At 29.5% G+C, this 10,928-nt stretch overlaps 2 long non-coding RNA genes across 2 annotated transcripts; one reads left to right on the forward strand and one right to left on the reverse strand.

The window, feature by feature from the left end:
• Positions 1 to 6,740: 6,740 nt before the first annotated feature.
• On the reverse strand, positions 6,741 to 7,617 carry LOC130665159 (uncharacterized). Its single transcript, XR_008989516.1, has 2 exons — positions 7,423 to 7,617; positions 6,741 to 6,936 (listed from the first exon to the last, which is right to left on the reverse strand). It is a non-coding gene; the product is annotated as an uncharacterized LOC130665159 (long non-coding RNA).
• Positions 7,618 to 9,288: 1,671 nt separating this feature from the next.
• LOC130665107 (uncharacterized) lies at positions 9,289 to 10,601 on the forward strand. The gene is made up of 2 exons (XR_008989511.1): positions 9,289 to 9,866; positions 10,281 to 10,601. It is a non-coding gene; the product is annotated as an uncharacterized LOC130665107 (long non-coding RNA).
• The last annotated feature ends 327 nt before the right edge of the window (positions 10,602 to 10,928 follow it).

Below are 10,928 nucleotides of genomic sequence, written 5' to 3' on the forward strand. Positions count from 1 at the left end.
TCCGAAGAAAATTAATTTTTTCATTTTAATAACGATTACACAATTTAATGAACAAAACTTGTTCCTATAATTGTTTTGCAAAACTTTGAGCGATCGGACCGGACAAACGCTTTAATGGATCAATCTGAAAATTTCCAGGGTTCTTGGGGGTACATTAAACTGTAAAATCACCTGGCAAAATTTCCATCAATATTTGCAAAGTAGCGATCAGTTGACTAAAAAACCAGAATATGGCCATTTTTTGTGGGTTTTTCAAATTGATGCTAAGGATAAAAAAAAATTTTTTTTTTTTGAAAAATCGAAAATGGAGCTTGTAGGGAATTTATTCAAGTTTCTTAAACTGTCCTTCAAATTACTGTGTGACCATTAGTTGCTGAGATATCGATAATCAAAGACAAAAGGATCCTTTTTCATTTGAAGGTTGATATCTCAGCAGCAAACTGTCGTACAGAGAAACAACGAAAAGCAAATTGTAGCTGATTTAATTTCCTAAATGAGCCATGAATTACTCTCTAAATCTGAAACAGTGATTTTTCACTGTTTCACAGTTATAAGTATACCACTTGGTATACTTATAACTGTGAAACAGTGTATATACACTACTTTTCAGTGGTTTTCACTGTTTCAGATTTAGAGAGTAGTTTTTCCGAAAAAAATTTTCCCGGCCCCGTAGACCTAAAAAACAAAACTAAAAAATTTGGAAAAATTTTGTCTTGACCTTTTTCTTATGATTCCACAAAAACCGTAGCTCAAAAAATTATTTTGCTGGAAGATCTTTGAACTTGAGATTTCAAGCTTTAATTTGCTTTTCTTGATTTTTCGATACGATCATTTTTCACAAAAATACTACCTTTACATTTATAAGTATATCTTGGTATTTTGTGACAAATATTTTTTTCTCCCTGTAGATTTTAGATTTCGAGACTTTATTTTTTTTTAATATATTTAAAATTTACGTTAGTTTTGTAGTTGAAATTTTTTTCTTAGTACATTAAAAAATATTTTTGATGTACTACATTGATAATAATTTTTTGATAACATTAAAATTTAAAGTAATGAAAATGAGTCTATAAAATTTATTTAATTAAATAAATAATGAATTAAAACGCCGAGTACATGAAACTTTTTTTTAGTTAATAAAGCTCAATAAAATAAATTATATAGTATATAGAAATAAATATTTGAAATTTTCAAATAAGTTTTCTCAACAAGTTATGTACTAGAAAATTTAGTATATGGAATTTGTATTTTTGCTATCGGCGCCTATGGTAAACAAACAAAAATAAGTAAAAATTTTGAGTCTCGCAGGTATAGAAACCAAACTTTTATGGCTCGGACGTTTTTAACAAAAATGATGACAATAGACCATTATGGTAAGCTCTCAGGGTTAACTGCGGTCATAAACACCTGCGTGAAAACTAAAAAAGCTTATAATTCAGAAGAATCGCGATCAGCATCAGTCATCGCTCACGTAAAATACTCAATATCACTTTCTATGTAAATACAAATTTGAATCTAATTCGTATCTTAATTAGATCCCAAGATAGTCCGTGACGATAAATTATAAATTATAGCAATAATTTATAATAAAAAAAATTGTTTTTTCGTGAATTCTATTCGGAAAGAATCCACTATCCACAAAAAAAATCAGCGTAGCCACAGGACAATTATTTACGAAGTTATAAACAATCAAAGTTGGCGCTTGAATTTATACCCCTCAAAAACCACGTTTTTTAACTTTCAATTGTTTATATCTCGGTTAAAAAATTTTTTAGGTTCATGAAATTTTGGATAGGAGTAAAAGAGACTTTAATGTAACGATCTATGTGTTTCACGTTCTAATGCGATTTTTTTAAACACAAGTTATTCATGTTTTAAATTAAGGGTCAATACTTTAAGACCAGATAGTAGGCGTGGGTTCGAATCCCAACGGTTGCCGAAAGAATTTTTCACACAAAGAGTGTGAGGTCTTTCGGCCCTGAGGATCGTCCCGTCGCCGATCCATGAATTCGATCTGGTTTAAAAATTGAATTTGGTTTGGTTGAGATGTGAATTTGATTCGTATATAAATTCGACTCGATTGGCTAAATTGGGAATGCCCAAGGCTTTAATATACATACATATATATATATATATATATATATATATATATATATATACATATATAACCTGATTAAAAGAAACGATTCGAAACGATTTGCAATGTTAAATGCTTATAAGAAGGGCGATTCAAAAGTATTCAAAGTATTCAAAAGCATTAAAAAGTATTTAAAATTTTTTTTTTCTAATCGTTTCAATCGTTTCTTTTAATAAGGGTATATATCTCTTTGAGCTCGAAAACAGTGTTGTGAGTACATTTTTGAGCTCTTCGAGCTCGAAAATACTATTGCCCAGGTAGGAATCGCCAAGGCTGACCATAGGCCGAGCCTTGGCCCTGTTGTCACTTGCCAAGCTTCGGCAGCTGGCCATTGGCCCAAGCCTCGGCCAGGGCTTGGCCCAATGGTTTGATTACGTTAAGCCAAGTCTTGGGAGCTAACCATTGGCCCAAGTCTAGGCCGAGGCTTGGTCCAATGGTTTCGTTTAATTAAGCCGAGCCTTGGGTGGTGACCATTGGCCCGAGCCTCGGCCAGGGCCAGGCCCTATGTTTTAATTTTGGTTAAATCGAGCCTTGGCCGCTGACCATTGGCCCAAGGATTGGCCGAGGCTGGGTCCGATAGTTTAATTTTTGTCAAGCCGAGCCTTGGCAGCTGACCATTGGTCAATGCCTCAGCATGGGTTAAATTTTTAGTTAATATTAAAATTATCAACTTTACATGTATCTATATATATGTATATAGAGAAGACCAGGGCATAACGGTCTACCGAGTATACGATTAATATCAAGAGTTGAAATTTTCAAAAAAGTAAAATTGTTTGATATACAATAATTTTCATTTAATTAGTTATTGCTATGTACAAAACTTAAGTTAACATGAAATTTTTATTTTCGGCGAGCGAAATGGGGTATCCTTTAAAAAAGTTGAAAAAAAAAATTTCTGAAAGTTGATCAAATTTCATTAAATTCAAATTTTTTATATGTAATATACATAAAGAAAAATTACATTTCACATCATTGGTGGATACAAAGGCAAAAAAAAAATTTTTTTGTGGGGCAGAGAGGCCCCCCTCCAATAAATGATAATTTTTTTTTTTATTAAATTGTTTTCATCATTAAGAATGTATTTCTTTCTCTTGACAATTATTTTTGGTTTTACAATACTCTAAAAAAATTTTTTTAGGTGTAATAAATCGTTTCCCCTCGATTAGCTTAATTACTAATTGTTATGTAATAAAAAAAAACAATTCTATATTTTTTATTTGTCATTATTGTGAACCCAAAAAACGTGTTTTTTGATTTTTTAGACTACAGATTATTTTGCATTATTTCAAAAATTTTATCAATAAAAAAATAAAATATTATTTTCGAATATTTTTAGTGGCCGAATTTGCCACAGCTATAGAGAATCAGCCAAAAAATGAATTAATATATTAAATTTTTTTTAATTTGACGATAAAAATATGAAAGAATCATTTATTCAGAATTTTTGGATGGTCCATTTTGCCCCAGGTGTCATGCGTAGTGCTAAAAATGCGCAAATATATCGGATTTATAGCAATTAGACGAAAAAAAACATTTTTTTTTTTTAATATTTTGGGGGTACTCCGTTTTGCCTACCCTACCCCCTTTTGCCCCCCCCCCCTTCCTTAGGTGTGCTAATAAAAATATGTCATTACTCATCAGACAATTTTGTTCATTAAATAAAACTACAGTTCACCTCATCTTTACGATTTAATATTTTTGAATTAAATTGTATTTAAATAATTAACAAGCAAAATAATCATGATTATTTGGACATCAGATTTAGCACAGTGGATAGCGTCCCGGCCTAGTAATCAGAAGGATCTCAGTTCGAACCCCGGTAGCCCCCAAATAATTTTATTCGTTATTTCCCATTAATTCAGTAATTAGTTAATTACACTCCAATGTAATGTCGATAAAAGTGTGATCAAACTTTTTTTTAATTATATTTATTAATTTAAATAATAATATTTTAGATCGAGCATTGGGTGAGCCTTAAATTTTTTGCTTCCCGAGGTTTGGCCGAGGCTTGATTTTTTGTTTCCCAAGCCTTGGCCAAGACTCAATTTTTTGTTTCCCAAGACTCGGCCGAGGCTTGATATTTCGTTCCCCAAGGCTGGGGACATGGCTATCATCCAAGGCTTGGACCAATCCTTGGCCCAATGCTCAGCCAAGGCACGTGCCAAGCCTTGCATAATCCTAGTGACGCTTGGCCAAGGCTTGGTCCAAACCTTGCCCAGTTGTTCTTTCCTACCTGGGCACTGGAACTTTACCCGCTTCAAAAAATGACAGCTGTACTGGCAAAAGGTTTTCTCTGTAGTTTCCCCTTGTCGCTACAGCCCCACGGCAAAAAGGTCGGATATAGGACACCACGTAATGATGCAGTACAGAAGCACAAGTCGGTCCACAGCTGCATGAAAAAGAGGAGGGAATTAAAAAGGTACCCTGGTAGGAAGGTACCATTGGCCAAGTTCGGACCAGGCATTGGCCAGTCGTTATGCCAGAGTCCCGAGCCTTGGTCAAGCCTTGTCTGAACCATTGGGTGAGCATTGGCCCAAGCTTTGGATGATGTCCATGTCCCAAGCCTTGGGGAACAAAATATCAAGCCTCGGCCGAGTCTTGGGAAACGAAAAATTGAGTCTTGGCCAAGGCTTGGGAAACAAAAAATCAAGCCTTGGCCAAACCTCGAGAAGCAAAAAATTTAAGGCTCACCCAATGCTCGATCTAAAATATTATTATTTAAATTAATGAATATAATTAAAAAAAAGTTTGATCACACTTTTATCGACATTACATTGGAGTGTGATTAACTAATAACTGAAGTAATGGGAAATAACGAATAAAATTATATGGGGGCTACCGGGGTTCGAATTTTTTTGCTTGTTTATTATTTAAATACAATTTGATTCAAAAATATTAAATCGTAAAAATAAGGTGAAATGTAGTTTTATTTAATGAACAAAATTGTCTGAAGACTAATGACATATTTTTATTAATTTGTAATTTTATGATTTGATATAAATGAATAAATTAAGAGTAAGATCAAGTAGAACTACTAGGGAAGGGGGGAGGGGGGGGGCAAAAGAGGGTAGGGTAGGCAAAACGGAGTACCCCCGAAATATTAAAAAAAAAAAAAAAATTTTTTTTTTCGTCTCATTGCTATAAATCCGATATATTTGCGCATTTTTAACACTACGCATGACACCTGGGGCAAAATGGACCATCCAAAAATTCTGAATAAATGATTCTTTCATATTTTTATCGTCAAATTAAAAGAAATTTAATATCTTAATTCATTTTCCGGCTGATTCTCTATAGCTTGGGCTGATTCGGCCACTAAAAATATTCGAAAATAATATTTTATTTTTTAATTGATAAAATTTTTAAAATAATGCAAAATAATCTGTAATCTAAAAAATCAAAAAACACGTTTTTTGGGTTCACAAAAATGACAAATAAAAAATATAGAATTGTTTTTTTTTTATTCAATAACAATTAGTAATTAAGCTAATCGAGGGGAAACGATTTATTACACCTAAAATAATTTTTTTTGAGTATTATAAAACAAAAAATAATTGTCAAGAGAAAGAAATACATTTTTAATGATGAAAACAATTTAATAAAAAAAAAATTATCATTTTTTGGAGAAGGGCCTCTCTGCTCCATAAAAAAAAAATTTTTTTTTTGCCTACATATCCACCAATGATGTGAAATGTAATTTTTCTTTATGTATATTACATATAAAAAATTTGAATTTAATGAAATTTGATCAACGTTCAGAAATTTTTTTTTCAACTTTTTTAAAGGATACCCCATTTTGCCCGCCAAAAATAAAAATTTCATGTTAACTGAAGTTTTGTACACAGCAATTACTAAATAAATGAAAATAATTGTATATCAAATAATTTTACTTTTTAGGAAATTTCAACTCTTGATATTAATCGTATACTCGGTAGACCGTTATGCCCTGGTCTTTTCTATATACATATATATATAGATACATGTAAAATTGATAATTTTAATATTAAATAAAAATTTAACCCAGGCTGAGGCATTGGCCAATGGTCAGCTGCCAAGGCTCGGCTTGACAAAAATTAAACTATCGGGCCTGGCCCTGGCCAAGGCTCGGGCCAATGGTCACTACCCAAGGCTCGGCTTAATTTAATGAAACCATTGGACCAAGTCTCGGCCTAGACTTGGGCCAATGGTTAGCTGCCGAAGCTTGGCAAGTGACAACAGGGCCAAGGCTCGGCCTATGGTCAGCCTTGGCGATTCCTACCTGGGTGATCGATAAAATTTTTATCGGTTTATCCGTTCAAAAGATAAAGGTCTTTACATACATACATACATACACTCAGACATCATCTTGAAATAAGTCAGAATAGCTTCCTAGAAGCTCAAAACTTTAAAATCTCTTAGAAATTCGATTTTCGTGAATCGGACCAAAACCAATAACTTCCCGAATTTTTGAAAATTTTCAATTTTCTTAGCGGGAAGTTAAAAAAAATATAAATAACTATTCATAATAAAAAAAATTAATAAATCATTAACTGCGACTTCGTACAGGTTATCTAAAGAATATCAGAAACATCTCTTGAGAATGAAAACACGTACAGTAAAATTTTGTTTGTCAACAAAAGATTTTTATTAATTGATACAATGCATTTATTAATCTTCACTGTATGTTATGATTATTTTCCCGGTGCCATCTTCATACTATCTATTTCACGTTGATCCTCATGTTGGCATGTACCTTGCCAAGCATACGAACTGCATGAATGTCCTGCACAACAGTTGTATCCTTGTGATGGATGGCACTAAAAAAATTTATATTTTATCGAATTTTCATTTTTCAGTAGAACTCATTTCTCAAATAGTAAGAAATATTTGTTAAATACAAAGAAATGATTTTTTAAATTGTACTAAGAAATCTTTTCAAATGCTCAGAAATCTTTCTATCAGTGTGTGCGCGATTTAATATCGATTGTAATTTATTAAATGTTGAATCAGTTTTTCAAAATTTTTTATGTCTACTTTTACACGTAGAGAAATTTTCAGTAAAAATTACCTAAAAAATATAATACTGTGAGGACATGTGGAAAATATCGAAATTTTCCACATGCACATTATAAAATATGCTATTCGATAGCATGTAAATAAAGTGCAATTTCTACTAACAACATAATAAAAGTTTAGTTACTGACTAGATGTCCTTACAGTACCAAACTTTATGGGCAATTTTTACTCAAAATTCTTTGCGTGTAATTTTTTTTTTCTTTCACTGTGTTATGATAATTACTTACCCACTTGCCTTTACAGCCTGCAGCTGCATTAACATGGAGACCAATCAATACGAAAAGTGATAATAATAAAATTATTTTCGACATTTTTTTATTTTATATCCTGAAGCGGAAAAATAAAACAATTATTCAATTTAAATATTACAGTAATTACAATAGTACAGAGGTATAATTAAAAATATATATGCAATTATTATTTATTACCAATTGTTCTTTTCTGATGTTCTGCAAGCTTTTATATGACTGATCCGCGGATTACTGCATGACTTTTAGTTATTGACGATAGTGATCTTTGACATTTCTAACAAAAAATGTTGTTTTCTGATAAATTTTTGTAGACGTAAAATTTATCTTATAAACTATTAAAATGTAATACTTTGTAAAATAAAATTACGCATTACTAGATTTTTAATTTTACAAGATGAAAAGTAATCAGGAAATATCGAGTTTGAGATCAAAAGTCGAATGTGAAGAAATACATAAAGCTGGGATGGGTAAAACGGGATTTGTTGAAAAATAGTTGAAAACATCTTAAATAATGAGTGACATTGAGCATTATAGAGTTTATCTAGTTCAAGTAAAAATGTGTTGCACAACAGTGATGTCATAGAAAAGTTGAGAAAAACAAATTATTGAGATTAAATAATTTATAATTTTGAAAAATGTTGGAAAATCCAAAACTGTACACCTCAATCGCTTATTTTATATTTAATCATTACTTTTATTTTATAATATTAATTAATTTTTTTCTATTATGAATTTTTATTCAACTTACAAATTATCAATTTGATTTTTTTCATTTCTTATTTTCAATTAATTATCTATATTATTAAAACAATAAAGAAAATTTCGTTCCCGGCATATCTATATGATAGAATTCGTTAATGTTATTAAATTTGGTACCGTTAGAAAGGTCTTGACTTGAATTTGTGCCTTTTCATACTTTAAACTCTTTTTAATTGCCAAGTATTGAGATAAATAGATTTATCTGTATTATTCGAATTACATTTAAATTACGCGAGAAAAAAGACGACCGTATTTATTTTCTGTAAATAAATTAATACTTTAATTATTCTGTCACTAAATATGACTGAATGTCACTAAATACATAGATATATTATTCTTATCGCGTTACTTATTCCAAAATGACAGATTTTTATACTCCCTTTTGGTTTTAGGAAACTTCTCAAAGCCAGAAAAGTGTCCATATGAAAAAAAGAGATTCATTGACACAAAAAATCTTTACTCGCCTAAAGAAAATTTTTACTCATTCCAATAAATTTTTTGCATTATGAATTGAAAACAAAAATTTATTTAGAACTAGAAAAAATTACTTGGTGCAAGGAATTATTTCTTGACCAAAAAAATCTTTTTTCGCTTCAAGACAATTTTTGTATTTTATTGATAATGCATAAAATTTGTTGGTGCAATTTAAAATTTTTTGCGGCAAGAAATCCTTCTTTTCTGCTATTTTATTAATTTAATAGTGATATTTGGGCGCAGTCATACGTAGTGACTGCAGGTTGCTCGTTATTATTAAAAGTGCTTATGAGAATACATCTTTGATACACTGATGACAGGTCAACTAGAAATATTGATGTACATAAAAGATTAAGTAAATTCAAATATCTTAAAGAACACACTGATAGAAGACATTATTAAATATTAATAAATTCATTTGTTTGGATGCAATAATTTCATTTATTAAATACCAATAAATATTTGTTTACATTTAATAAATATTTCTTTGGAATAAAAGTACATTTATTAACAGTTAATAAATTATTGTTAGAGTGAATGTACACGGAAAAAAAATTTGACGAAAAATTCCAATATTACTATCGTAATCCTGGACTATACTTTTATTATCTGTAACATTCAAATATATGATACGAAAATTTACAGTTTTTAAAAGATTTTTTACTATTCACTATCGTAATTTCATTAAGAGTTTATTGTAATCAATTCAATAAGAAATATTACAATGTTACTATCGTAAATAGTAAAAGAATAAAAAATAAGATTTAATTATGCTATTTATTCTTTTATTCTTCCTTTTAATTTACAGTGCTGCCTCTATGTTTTTACAATACAAGCTACAAAAATTACGATAGTTGGATTGTAAATTTTCTGAAATGGTATAGTATATGCCATCTGAAGCGTTTACGTATGAAAGACAAGTGTTGTCACAAACCATGATGTGATGCTTGTATGAGTGTATATATATATATATAAATACAAATGATGACATCTACTTTGTCTGTATTATTTGTGGTTCAACTATATATATTTATAAATCAGTTCATCTTTATCCACAGTGTAGTGCAGAAATAGAGGTTATTATTCATGACGTTTTTCGGACAATTGTAAATAAGAAATTTAAAATAAAAACTGTACTTTCGTCATTACAAACCTACATAGATTGTGGAATATAATAATTTGGTGGTGTAAGTATAGTTATTATTATTCAATTTTTATTAAACTTAATATTCTGTGGGTATATCGTATGATCCTGAAGTTGGCAGATAATTAGTAATTTTCGGATTTTTTTTTTCACCAAAGAAATTACAAAAAAAAAAAAACTAAAAAAATACACATGTAGAAAATTTAAAAAACTATGGGTGCAATTTTTTTAAATATTTTTTTTTTAATTATTTATCGTCTAAAAAAAAATCCAAAAATTATTAGATATCTGCTAACTTCAGTATCATGTATATCGTTCGTTTTAAAATCATTTATCTGGACAAGAAGTTTATTTTTATAAACAATTTAGTAGTATTTTGTGGTCATAGGATAAATGATTCTAAATGAATGAAAATTTATTTTTTCTAATAAATTCAATTCTCCTAATTTTGTTACAGGATAATCTTCATTTGTCGACAATGAATAATTTTACCCGGCTTTGCGAGAGGTAAAACATTTCAATAACCTCAAATTATGGACATTCAACATTTCTTTATGATACTGAAGTTAGCAGACGCCTAATAATTTTTGGATTTTTTTAAAAATGATAAATTATAGAAAAAAAGTATTCGAAAAAATTGCACCTATGGTTTTTTTAATTTTCTACATGTGCGTATTTTGAATACAAATAAATGAGTTATTTATTCATAAATTTTATATATACCAAAAAAATATGTTTGAAAAAATATTAAATAAATGTTTTATTATTACTACTTCAACATGTTTTATTTTTATTTCGAGATTGTATTTTCCTTCTCAATTTAACTGTTAAAAAAAAAAAAAAAATTCCAAATGATAAATTTTTCTTTTTTATTAATTATAAGTTCTACTTTTTTAAGAAAATATATTTTACTCCATTGACTTCTAATTATTATTTTATATTTAAAGAAATTCTACATTACCGACTCATTCATTTTACGATAGTTGTATTAGAATTTATGTTAACACAACTTGTATAATTTACTCTATAGTATCTGATTTTTTCTTTCTGGTAGTAGTATAAATTATAAAATAAAAATTACGATAGTCTATTGTAAAAATTATTA

The sequence above is a fragment of the Microplitis mediator genome, chromosome 3, assembly GCF_029852145.1.
Source record: "Microplitis mediator isolate UGA2020A chromosome 3, iyMicMedi2.1, whole genome shotgun sequence".
Classification (NCBI taxonomy): domain Eukaryota; kingdom Metazoa; phylum Arthropoda; class Insecta; order Hymenoptera; family Braconidae; genus Microplitis; species Microplitis mediator.